Source organism: Schistocerca cancellata, chromosome 4 (genome assembly GCF_023864275.1).
Source record: "Schistocerca cancellata isolate TAMUIC-IGC-003103 chromosome 4, iqSchCanc2.1, whole genome shotgun sequence".
Classification (NCBI taxonomy): Eukaryota; Metazoa; Arthropoda; class Insecta; order Orthoptera; family Acrididae; genus Schistocerca; species Schistocerca cancellata.
The window spans coordinates 283,021,932-283,032,547 of NC_064629.1; the positions used below are offsets into that span (position 1 = coordinate 283,021,932).

Sequence of the window (10,616 nt, forward strand, 5' to 3'; positions counted from 1 at the left end):
CAGGAGGTGACCGAGACGTGTAACCAATGGCACCCCATATCATCACGCCGGGTGATACGCCAGTATGACGATAACGAATACACGCTTCCAATGTGCGTTCACCGCGATGTCGCCAAACACGTATGCGATCATCATGATGCTCTAAACAGACCCTGGATTAATCCGAAAAAATGACGTTTTGCCATTCGTGCACCCAGGTTCGTCGTTTAGTACACCATCGCAGGCGCTCCTGTCTGTGACGCAGTGTCAAGGGTAACCGCAGCCATGGTCTCCGAGCTGATAGTCCATGCTGCTGCAAACGTCGTCGAACTGTTCGTGCAGATAGTCGTTGTCTTGCAATGCCCTGTTGACTCAGGGATCGAGACATGACTGCACGATCCGTTACAGCCATGCGGATAAGATTTCTGTCATCTCGACTGATAGTGATACGAGGTCGTTGGGATCCGGCAGGCGTTCCTTATTACCCTCCTGAAACCACCGAGTCCATATCCTGCTAACAGTCATTGGATCTCGACCAACGCGAGCAGCAATGTCGCGATACGATAAACCGCAATTGCGATACGCTACAATCCGACCTTTATAAAAGTCGAAAACGTGATGGTACGCATTTCTCCTCCTTACACGAGGCATCACAACAACGTTTCACCAGGCAACGCAGGTCAACTGCTGTTTGTGTATGAGAAATTGGTTTGAAACTTTCCTCATGTCAGCACGTTGTAGGAGTCGCCACGGGCGCCAACCTTGTGTGAATGCTCTGAAAAGGTAATCATTTGCATATCACAGCATCTTCTTCCTGTCAGTTAAATTTCGCGTATGTAGCACGTCATCTTTGTGGTGCAGCAATTTTAATTGCCAGTAGTGTACATGAAATTTTGGAAGGTTTCCTCTAACAAGCTTCACAAAATTCCTTTGCATTGTTACTAAAAAGTTTTAAACGCGTATCGATAGTTAACAGAGTAAGTAAAGCATTTGCGGAAAAGGATACGCGAATTCACAGGTGATTGCAGCTAACATTCATGTAATATAAGCAAAGCCGATGTCCAGATATTTAATGATCTTTAAACTCTTAATTGCAGAAAATAGCAAGCAATTTGAGAGAATATCGACCGAAAACGTTTAAAATAACAAATTATAGCTGTAAATAAACCATAGCCAATCGAACGACAGGGCCATACCGAAATCCAAAAACTCTCGTTGCAGTTGTCGAAAAATCGGCGGGAGGACCGTTCGGTAACAGGTCTCAGAAGCTTCCTTAATAGGAAATTCAGATAAAGAACCGAAAATGACGTCACTACCGAGACTAACGTACTGCACAGATCGGTATGAACGATACAGGATAGGACCACAGTACGTGGACGCTAGATCGGGTTGCAGGAGAACACCGATCGATGTATCATATTATCAACGAAAACAAAAGACAACGAGGAGTCCTAGTACATGCTGTGGTCACGGATGATGGCAGACACGTAATATCGCAACAAGAAATGTCTTTGTAGAACATTACACTCAACTTTACACCGCAATGGATACCGATATGGCGGCCATTAACGAAGTTACACATACGATTTTCGGCACCATTGAACCAGAGGCGGAAGCACTACTGATGGAGGAGACAGCAGAGGAGGCAGTGATAGAGGCCATTGGTAGGGGAGCGGTGAACAAATCACTGGACAAGATGGCCTCCATCTGGAATTTTTACAGGAGCTTTAGCTATGTGATAACACCACGATGGACTACTGTCTGCCGCGAATTAATGCCTCCTGACTATTGCGACTGACAGCAAAATAATGCGTGCGACATAAGAAAATTTAGCGTTCGTACCACCAGTTTCGTCACCAGTCCCAGGCCTGCACTTTTAGCACAAAGCGCTTCTTGATTTGCTGGACAATAAATTCCGACTGTCGATCGTTGTAATTTTTTGCTCTTTCATTTTCAACTAAATATTTTAATACTTTCTGAATGGTGTTGTAATTTTGTTCCGTATCATATCTGCGGTACCCGTCGATTAATTTTACAGGCTTGTGATGATGTACCGCTATACACTGAGGTGACAAAAGTCATGGGATACATCCTGATATCGTGTCGGACCTACTTTCTCCCGGCGTAGTGAGCAACTGGGCGTAGTATGGACTGTAGAAGTCATTGGAGGTTACCTGCAGAAATATTGAGCCACGCTTCCTCTAAGGCCGTCGATTATTGCGAAAGTTTTGTGGGTGCAGGATTTTGTGCACAAACTGACCTCTCGATTATATCCATAAATGTGAAATTTAAAATTTTCCCAGCGAATTAAATATTCAGAGAGATTTCTGGATTGCAGCCGGTTGTCGTAAACTTCACTCCACGATATTTCGACTGGTCGCCTGCCAGTCATCTTCATGTGAACCATCGAAGACTGACGAAGACATTCTCCGCTCCGCCTTACTTAGGGCGCTTGGAGTACTGCCGCGCATGCGTCAGTCATCGCGACAGAAGGACCAGACCGCCCGGCGGCTGCGCCCTCAATGGTGAAACAGCAGAGATCAGCAGTCTTCGGCCTTGCCATTCACAGCAGTCATCGGAGTATTCTGGGGTGTTTGTGAGGAGAAAATCTCGAAGATGACGGGATTCCACGCATTATCCAGCACATAGCCGCTGTCACGGTTCATTACATTTTCCGGGACTCGTATTTCAACGGATTCATTGTACCACAAGATGGACCCGTTCAGCCAAATTGGTCGCATTATCCGTAGCAGTAATGTGACCCTGCAGAGCAACCATGGGACCCATCGAATAACACGATATGGCTGTCCTAAGCATCACCGAACCCCGCCATGTTTCACGCATGGACCATAAACTCGGCCAGAAGTTGAAAACCGTGTGAAACAAGACACGTCTGACCAAATGACCTCCTTCCTTTGCTCCACAGTTCAGGTTTTACGGCTTGGGAAACACGTTTTCCTGATACGGATATTTGTGTCACTGATGAGTGGGTGTGGAATTACAGCGCGCCCAGCAATTTTCTGCTTTCGCAGCTGCCTCCTTGTTGTTTTGGTGCTGACAGGGTTCACAAGTGCGACGTTCAGTTCTGCAGTGGATTTTACAGCTGTCAACTTCAAGTTCTGCCCTCACTGCGACTTAGCGGACGATGTTTTTACGCTTTCCCTGTATGTGGTATCAATATTCGACACGTGTCTCATGAAACACCAAACACTTCAGCTACCTTGGGTACGTAAGCACCACCATACGAACACCACGTTTGAATTTATTTTGCTCCGACATAAAGCACCCACATCTACACAGAAAACTGTTCTGACCACGACTGGCAATTGCATCTTATTGAGGACACTGCACAGTTGCCGTTAGTGGTTAAACGTAACAGGTTTTGCTAGCATCTGCATTTACCATTAAACATGTATTTCTCGCGGTGTTCCCGTACTTTGGCCCAGTCCCAGTAGCTACACAGTATACGAACCGCTTGAAGCTCTATTCGTAGCACTAACCTCACGGTTCATAAGCACTACGGAACAAAGCAAGTCCATCACTGACAATAAAAAAGTCTGAGTCAGGCCTGGACTCGGATAACCTAGTAATTAAAGTAGCAGCTGGAATTTTCAATTCTCAGGACATATTAATAGTATTAAACTGCCAGAATTCATTCTGCTTACATTCCATTTACAGGGAGTGAGATAACTTAGGTCATGACGTAAGCTGCAGCAGTTTGCCTCTTTTGTTCCGAACGCGCTCGTCCTATATTGCCCCAAATTTCCTGATGTCCTTAAGTAATGTGGTCTACTTTTTGTGCTGTCTTTAATGTAATCAAAAGTGAGGACAATAAAGCTAACTACCCACTACATCAGAATTTACCCTTAATTCTGAGCCACAGGAAAAACAATATGCGATCGTCTCTCTTTATTTCAGAAACGAAGAATAGTACTTCGGCAATAGACGGTGATGCGGTAACACGCTAGACACAAGGTCTAGCGAACTTAAGATCGGCCAGAATGCGGTAACTCTTGCGTTGTGTCCCTCATTTACGGAGATGAATGCCTTGACAGCTGCATGAGTGAAGCCGTATACGTTCTATCCTTGACCAGCGTTGGTAGTTACCTCGTTTCTAAGGACTTCACTGTCGAAGATATGTTAAGCGATAAAGGAAAAAAGAAACAACTAGCAGACCTGCGAGTGATGAAGGAAGCTTGCATCACCGTCAGGTAGCATGCAATTACAAGCTAGTGTATTTCCCATCGAATACGGACTATATAATTCCTGAAAACATTAAAGGAGCTCCAGATAATGTATGCGCTTTCCGTAAGACAGGTAACACGGAAAATTTGTATGCAGAGTCGTTTAATGAATGCTATGCAACATATCTTTTTCTAAATATCTGGTAAATATGCAAAATGTAAAATATCTGGCTTTTTGTCTAGAATATCGTTGCAGCAATCGTCACCCTATGATAAATTCACAGATCGGCTACAATAACAACCAGTAACTTCGATCAAATCTTTCTGCAGCCGCCAATATGGAAAATTCTTGGCGTAGAAGATACATATATAACAACAAATACTGTAAATCGGGTTGAATTTTTTTTAAATAATGAGATGGAAAAACTTGATGGCTCCACAGCATCAACGGCCATAGACATATTATAGAAGTACACAAGAAGAACTGAGCTGAGCAATAGTTCTCGTTTATAAGTTAGTAACCACCAGACAACGTCGTCAAAATGGAGCACAATGAGGAAAAATCGACGTTCACGCGATAGTACGAAGCCAGATGCAACTGTAACAAATATTTAATTTTTCTGGTGATCCATTACTGTCGATATAATCACCAGGTAATCGCGCGCCCTGAGCGTATACGACGAGTGAGGAAATCACGGTAATAATATATATTTACCAATAAAATACTATTTACTTCACAATTTATGACTGCGCATGGTGTTCAGATAGGTTTAACTGACAATGAATTCATAGAATCAGTAGCGAATGTTTGTATTTAGGGCAGCTGGAAATAACAGATGTATGGACAGTGCAGGAAATACATAGAAGAATAAAGTTACTTTATAGCCCCGTTGATAAAATATTTAGGGTTCTCAAAACCATCCTTTTTTCTGCACTCATATGGTTTGTCTCGGGTATAAGCACTCCGCCTTCAGGCCGCGAGTGGCCTACCGGAACCATCCGACCGTCGTGTCATCCTCAGATGAGGATGCGTATAGGAGGGGCGTGGAGTCAGCACACCGCTTCTCCCGCCCGTAATGATGGTATTCTTAACCGAAGCCGCTACTATTCGGTCGAGTAGCTCCTCAATTGGCATCACGAGGCTGAGAGCACCCCGAAAAATGCAACAGCGCATGGCGGCCTGGATGGTCACCCATCCAAGTGCCGACCAAGCCCGACAGCGCTTAACTTCGGTGATCTCACGGAAACCGGTGTATCCACTGCGGCAAGGCCGTTGCCTTGGGTACAAGCACAGCACGTTTTATGGTTTTGAACGAAGGAATCTTCTTCTTTAAAACATCACACTTCCGAGCCAGGAAAATACACGTTTCAACAGCACATTGAGTCTTACCATTGGTTTGTCTGTAAGTTATTCCTCGTACGTCCATCACTTTCAAATGCAAGGTAGACTTCAGTATTTCTGTAGAAATCCGCCTGAAGTTGTAGGAAAGCCAGTCTTCTCCCCAGACCTGTGCCTTTCCAAATTTCGCTAGAATATTCCTGTATTTACAAGGTGACGTGATTTCTTCTTTCTGCCGATATTCCTTCTCTCTATTAAATACACGATCCGGTAGCATGAAACTATGTCCACGAATAGGAAAATAGTGGCTATGTTCAGGAAATACTTTAGCGCGTTCCATAAAATGTGTCAGCATACAGAGAATTATAGAATTCTTGTTCTGGTTGGTCCATCAGTCTGAAAAAAGATCAAGTTCAATCCTCTCTTACCAATATCTCCAGTCCTCTCATTCAAATAATGTAAGATGGTTCACATGGCTCTAAGCACCATGGGACTTAACATCTGAGGTCATCAGTCCCCTAGACTTAGAACTTATTGAACCTAACTAACCTAAGGACAACACACATATTCATGCCCGAGGCAGGATTCGAACTTGCAACCGTAGCAGCAGCTCGGTTCCGGACTGAAGCGCCTAGAACCGCTCGGCCACAGCGGCCGGAGAATAATGTAAGAGAAAATGTTGTAGCGCATATGAGATTTCATTTGCATCTCTTCCAGCTTCTGTTTCACACCAAGTACATTGAACAATGTTATCAGTACCTTGATTTGGTTAATGTATCACCCAGTCACGTTACAGAACGATACTTGTCGTGTGTAAAAACCTTCTCCAGAAGAGAACTTTGGAAGGGGTTGATTTTCCTGCATTTCATTGACAACTTTTACATTGTGTTCGCAGTATTTGTTTATGATGCTATGGAACTATTTTTTGCGGGCTTTATGCAAGCGCAAGTTATCTTTACAAACTTCATGGCATTCTTGTTTCTGCGATCATTGTTTTCAGTTCGAGCTCCTTATATGTTGTACAGGTATCACTGTGAGGGCTACCAAACCTGAGATTAAAATTCTTATAGAACACTGTCTTAAATTTTGACACAGAACCTTTTATTGCCTGCTTGCTTTTGTCCTTTGCAAAAATTTTCCCACCTTATAGTTACATTTAATGTCGGGGGCAAATGTGACCTGCTCATTTTCCCTCTGCTATGATAACACTCTCTACATTTATTCTTCAAAATGTGCTCCTTCACTTGTTGGGCTATAAATCTGTCGGCTTAGGTTGTTCTAGAGCCACCTCTTTGTTCCTGTAGTGCAGTCTCATGTTCCTGAGAGTACCGTGCAATCTGGGCTAAGCGATCCCGCGATACTCCTGTTATTTTTTGAAATTTAGCAGCAAAAATTGGTACTTAGGATCCACCTTGATGCTTTATCTTACACTTGATAGGCACAGATTTAGAAGCCTTAGCTTCAGTGGGATCTAAAACATATCCAGCTGGTACTGAGATATCCATGTATGACAGAAGGAATACATCTTACTTGCTTCTATCTCCTGAAGAGTGAAATATATTATCTAAATATGATAAGTCAGCAAAAGAGAGTTTGCCTGCATAACAGTCTTCCACTCTACCGTTGCGTGCATCACTTCTGTCAGAGCCGGCCGCGGTGGTCTAGCGATTCTGGCGCTGCAGTCCGGAACCGCGGGACTGCTACGGTCGCAGGTTCGAATCCTGCCTCGGGCATGGGTGTGTGTGGTGTCCTTAGGTTAGTTAGGTTTAAGTAGTTCTAAGTTCTAGGGGACTTATGACCTAAGATGTTGAGTCCCATAGTGCTCAGAGCCATTTGAACCATTTTGAACTTCTGTCAGCATGCTGGCGGTCATTATTTTGAGCAAGTCTAGTCTTCTAGGCTTAACTTCCACTAAAAGGAGGTAACTGGCAACCAACTCTTACAACAGCTATCGCCAACAAACGTAGTTTAATACTGCCCATGCAAAACAAATAGACACCCGGCTCGGTGGCTAATTGGAGCTCCCATCAGCCACCACGCCGGTTGTCAGTTTTGTTGGCAGGCACAGTAGTATGCCCTGCCATCTACCGCCAAGCAAAATGTTTATGCCAGGAGTGCCATAACACAGTTAAAAAAGTACTTTTTCTGACATGTAACACACATTAAATAAAACATGGGAAAACCCAGCAATACGTCAAACAGCTTTCGCAAACTAAATAGCATAAAGCAAGTTTTGCAAAAACGGGCAGAATTCTCCGTGTAACATTTGCGGAATAAAGCAAATTTTACCCAAACTGGATGAATAGGCTTGTAGAGGAAGCTGAACAGTACCTGTTAAGAAAAAAAAACTTTTTGAAAACAAAGTGAGTTTTGTGGAAACAGTCCTAATTTGTGTACCGCATCTGTCTGTGTCTAGTCTTATTCCATGTAAAAGTGAGCGAACGTTTTCTGGATGTTTGCGAACCTTGTGACCAAAGCAGGACATGGGTGCCAGTCCGGTATTCACCTACTGGGATGTGGGAAACCGCCTAAAAACCACATCCAATCTGGTCGGCACACCGGCCCTCGTCGGGAATCCACCGGGCGGATTCGATCCGGTATCAGTTCGTCTCCCCGAAGCGGCGTGCTAACGTGTAAGGCTATCCACGATAGTATTTACATGTGAATAATGGCAAAACTCCTTTTCTACATTTATTCCGATTCTTGAACGAGATTTATGTTGGCTACAATGCAACATTTTACTAATATCTGCAAAGCATTCCTCTATGATATGGCACGGAATTTCATGTGGTGCGTTTGACGATATGCTGCCCTAATAATCAATCAATGTTCGTTTCATCTATTCATAAATCCAAATATGATTGATTCATACATCGTGTTTTTGTCGTACATCAAGACTCATGTTTTCTCTCTAGTTAAGGGGCTTTCCTTTCTTAGCAGTTACTGAGCTAACACAAGGTGCTTGAGGAGAAGGTGAGAATTTGCCTATCGTGCGTATTGTGTCCTGGCCTTTAATTTTTGTTACCATTAATCAGAGGTACTGTTTCTGTTTCGTGGTGCTGATGAACCATGAGATCAATGGTATGTATTGAGCTGCACGAAGTTTTTGTGCTGTATAGCTACTTGCACTGACCCTTCAAGACGTCTTCCCATTTTTTAAAGTCAGATTGACACTGATTCTGTGCAATTTTTGACCCTGTCTGACCATGCTGAAAGCGCGTGTCTCCAGCTTGTATGACGCGCATGGGAAATCTTTAACAAATGATTACCGTGTTTTGAGAACTTAAAGGTATTCTTTACCTGTCATTAATACGAACATCTTCTTCGTTACATAAGAAATCAGCAAGAGATTTTGAATTACAATCCGCTGGTAGTCCACTCTGGACGCTCTTTGGGAGAGCCATCAATTAGTCAGTCGCTCATCCACGACCATCAGACCTCAGCTTGCCTCAGGCACATCACCGGTACTGCTCCTTTTCTATTTCGGTTATCGTGATAATCAATATGTAACGTGTTTCTTCACTGTGTTGCGGACTATGGTTGGAAGGAGTAGAAAACATCTCGTATAGCAGATAAAATTATTCTGTAATGACCGAACGACAAAGCGCTGTAGTTAGCACATTGGATTCGAATTCTGAAGAAATGTACTTCAAATCTCCGTCCAGACATCATAATTTTGGCTTCAGTGGTTTTCTCTAGCTTGCTGCCCGCATCTCGTGGTCGTGCGGTAGCGTTCTCGCTTCCCACGCCCGGGTTCCCGGGTTCGATTCCCGGCGGGGTCAGGGATTTTCTCTGCCTCGTGATGGCTGGGTGTTGTGTGCTGTCCTTAGGTTAGTTAGGTTTAAGTAGTTCTAAGTTCTAGGGGACTGATGACCATAGATGTTAAGTCCCATAGTGCTCAGAGCCATTTGGACCATTTAGCCATCTAGCTTGCTTACGTCAGATACCACGATGATGCCTCTGAAGGGGAGACGGCAGAATTTTTCCCCATGCTTCCCCAACCTGTGCTTGTGGTGTCTCAAATGACGTACTCTCTATTTAATGCTGTCTGTACTCTAACCATCAACGACAGTTAACCGACCTGATCTAGTAAGCTCGCGCCGGCCGGAGTGGCCGAGCGCTTCTAGGCGCTGCAGTCTGGAACCGTGCGACCACTACGGTCGCAGCTTCGAATCCTACCTCGGGCATGGATGTGTGTGATGTCCTTAGGTTAGTTAGGTTTAAGTAGTTCTACGTTATAGGGGACTGATGACCTCAGAAGTTAAGTCCCATAGTACTCAGAGCCATTTGAACCATTAATCAGCTCGCACAGATTCTCACCTACAGCAGTCATTATGAATAAATCATCGCTCTGAAACGTATTTTTCGTAAGTAAATAGGTACGTGGTTTCGGTGAAGCTGTTATTCGGCGTGAATATAAATCCGCAGAGCAATTTTCTACAACCACATCTCCGGCTATATTCCGCAAGCCACTTTTCGGTATTTGGTGGAGGGTACTTTGTGTACCAATGTTACTTCCCCCTTTTCGTGTTGCAGTTGCGTACGTTTAGTAAGAAGAACGATTGCTGGGTTAGAATCTCTCATGGTGCTTTCGCGAGATATACGTAGGAGGAAACAATATAATGGTTGAATCTTCTGGGAACGTACGTTCTCCGGATATTAACAGCAGACCACACCGTGATGCAGAACACATCTGCAGCGCCTGCCACTGGAGTTGGCTGAGCATCTCGTTGACGCTTTCGCGCTGACTAAATGAACTTGTAACGAAACGTGCTGCTCTTCTTTAGATTTTCTCTATTTCTCTATCAATACTATCTTGTACTGATTCCAGACTGATAATCAAAATTCAAGTATCGCCCGAACGACTACTTTCAAAGCTACTTCCTTTCGTTTATGGACTACATTTCCTGACGATTATTCCAATGAATCTCAGTCTCGCCTCTTCCGTACCCGCGATTAATTTTATGTGGTCGTTCCACTTCAATCGCTCCGTATGCACACTCCTGTGTGTTTTGTCCAGGTAACTCTTTCAGTGCTTAAGGACGGTGCGAGAGATCGCCATAGTTTTGTAACGGACATACTGATGTCAAAGGAATGTAGCGTGCGAAATTAGG

The 10,616-nt window shown here is 44.0% G+C and overlaps 1 pseudogene; it reads right to left on the reverse strand.

Moving 5' to 3' along the window:
* Positions 1 to 5,323: 5,323 nt before the first annotated feature.
* Positions 5,324 to 5,441, reverse strand: LOC126186117 (5S ribosomal RNA; annotated as a pseudogene).
* Between the last annotated feature and the right edge of the window lie 5,175 nt (positions 5,442 to 10,616).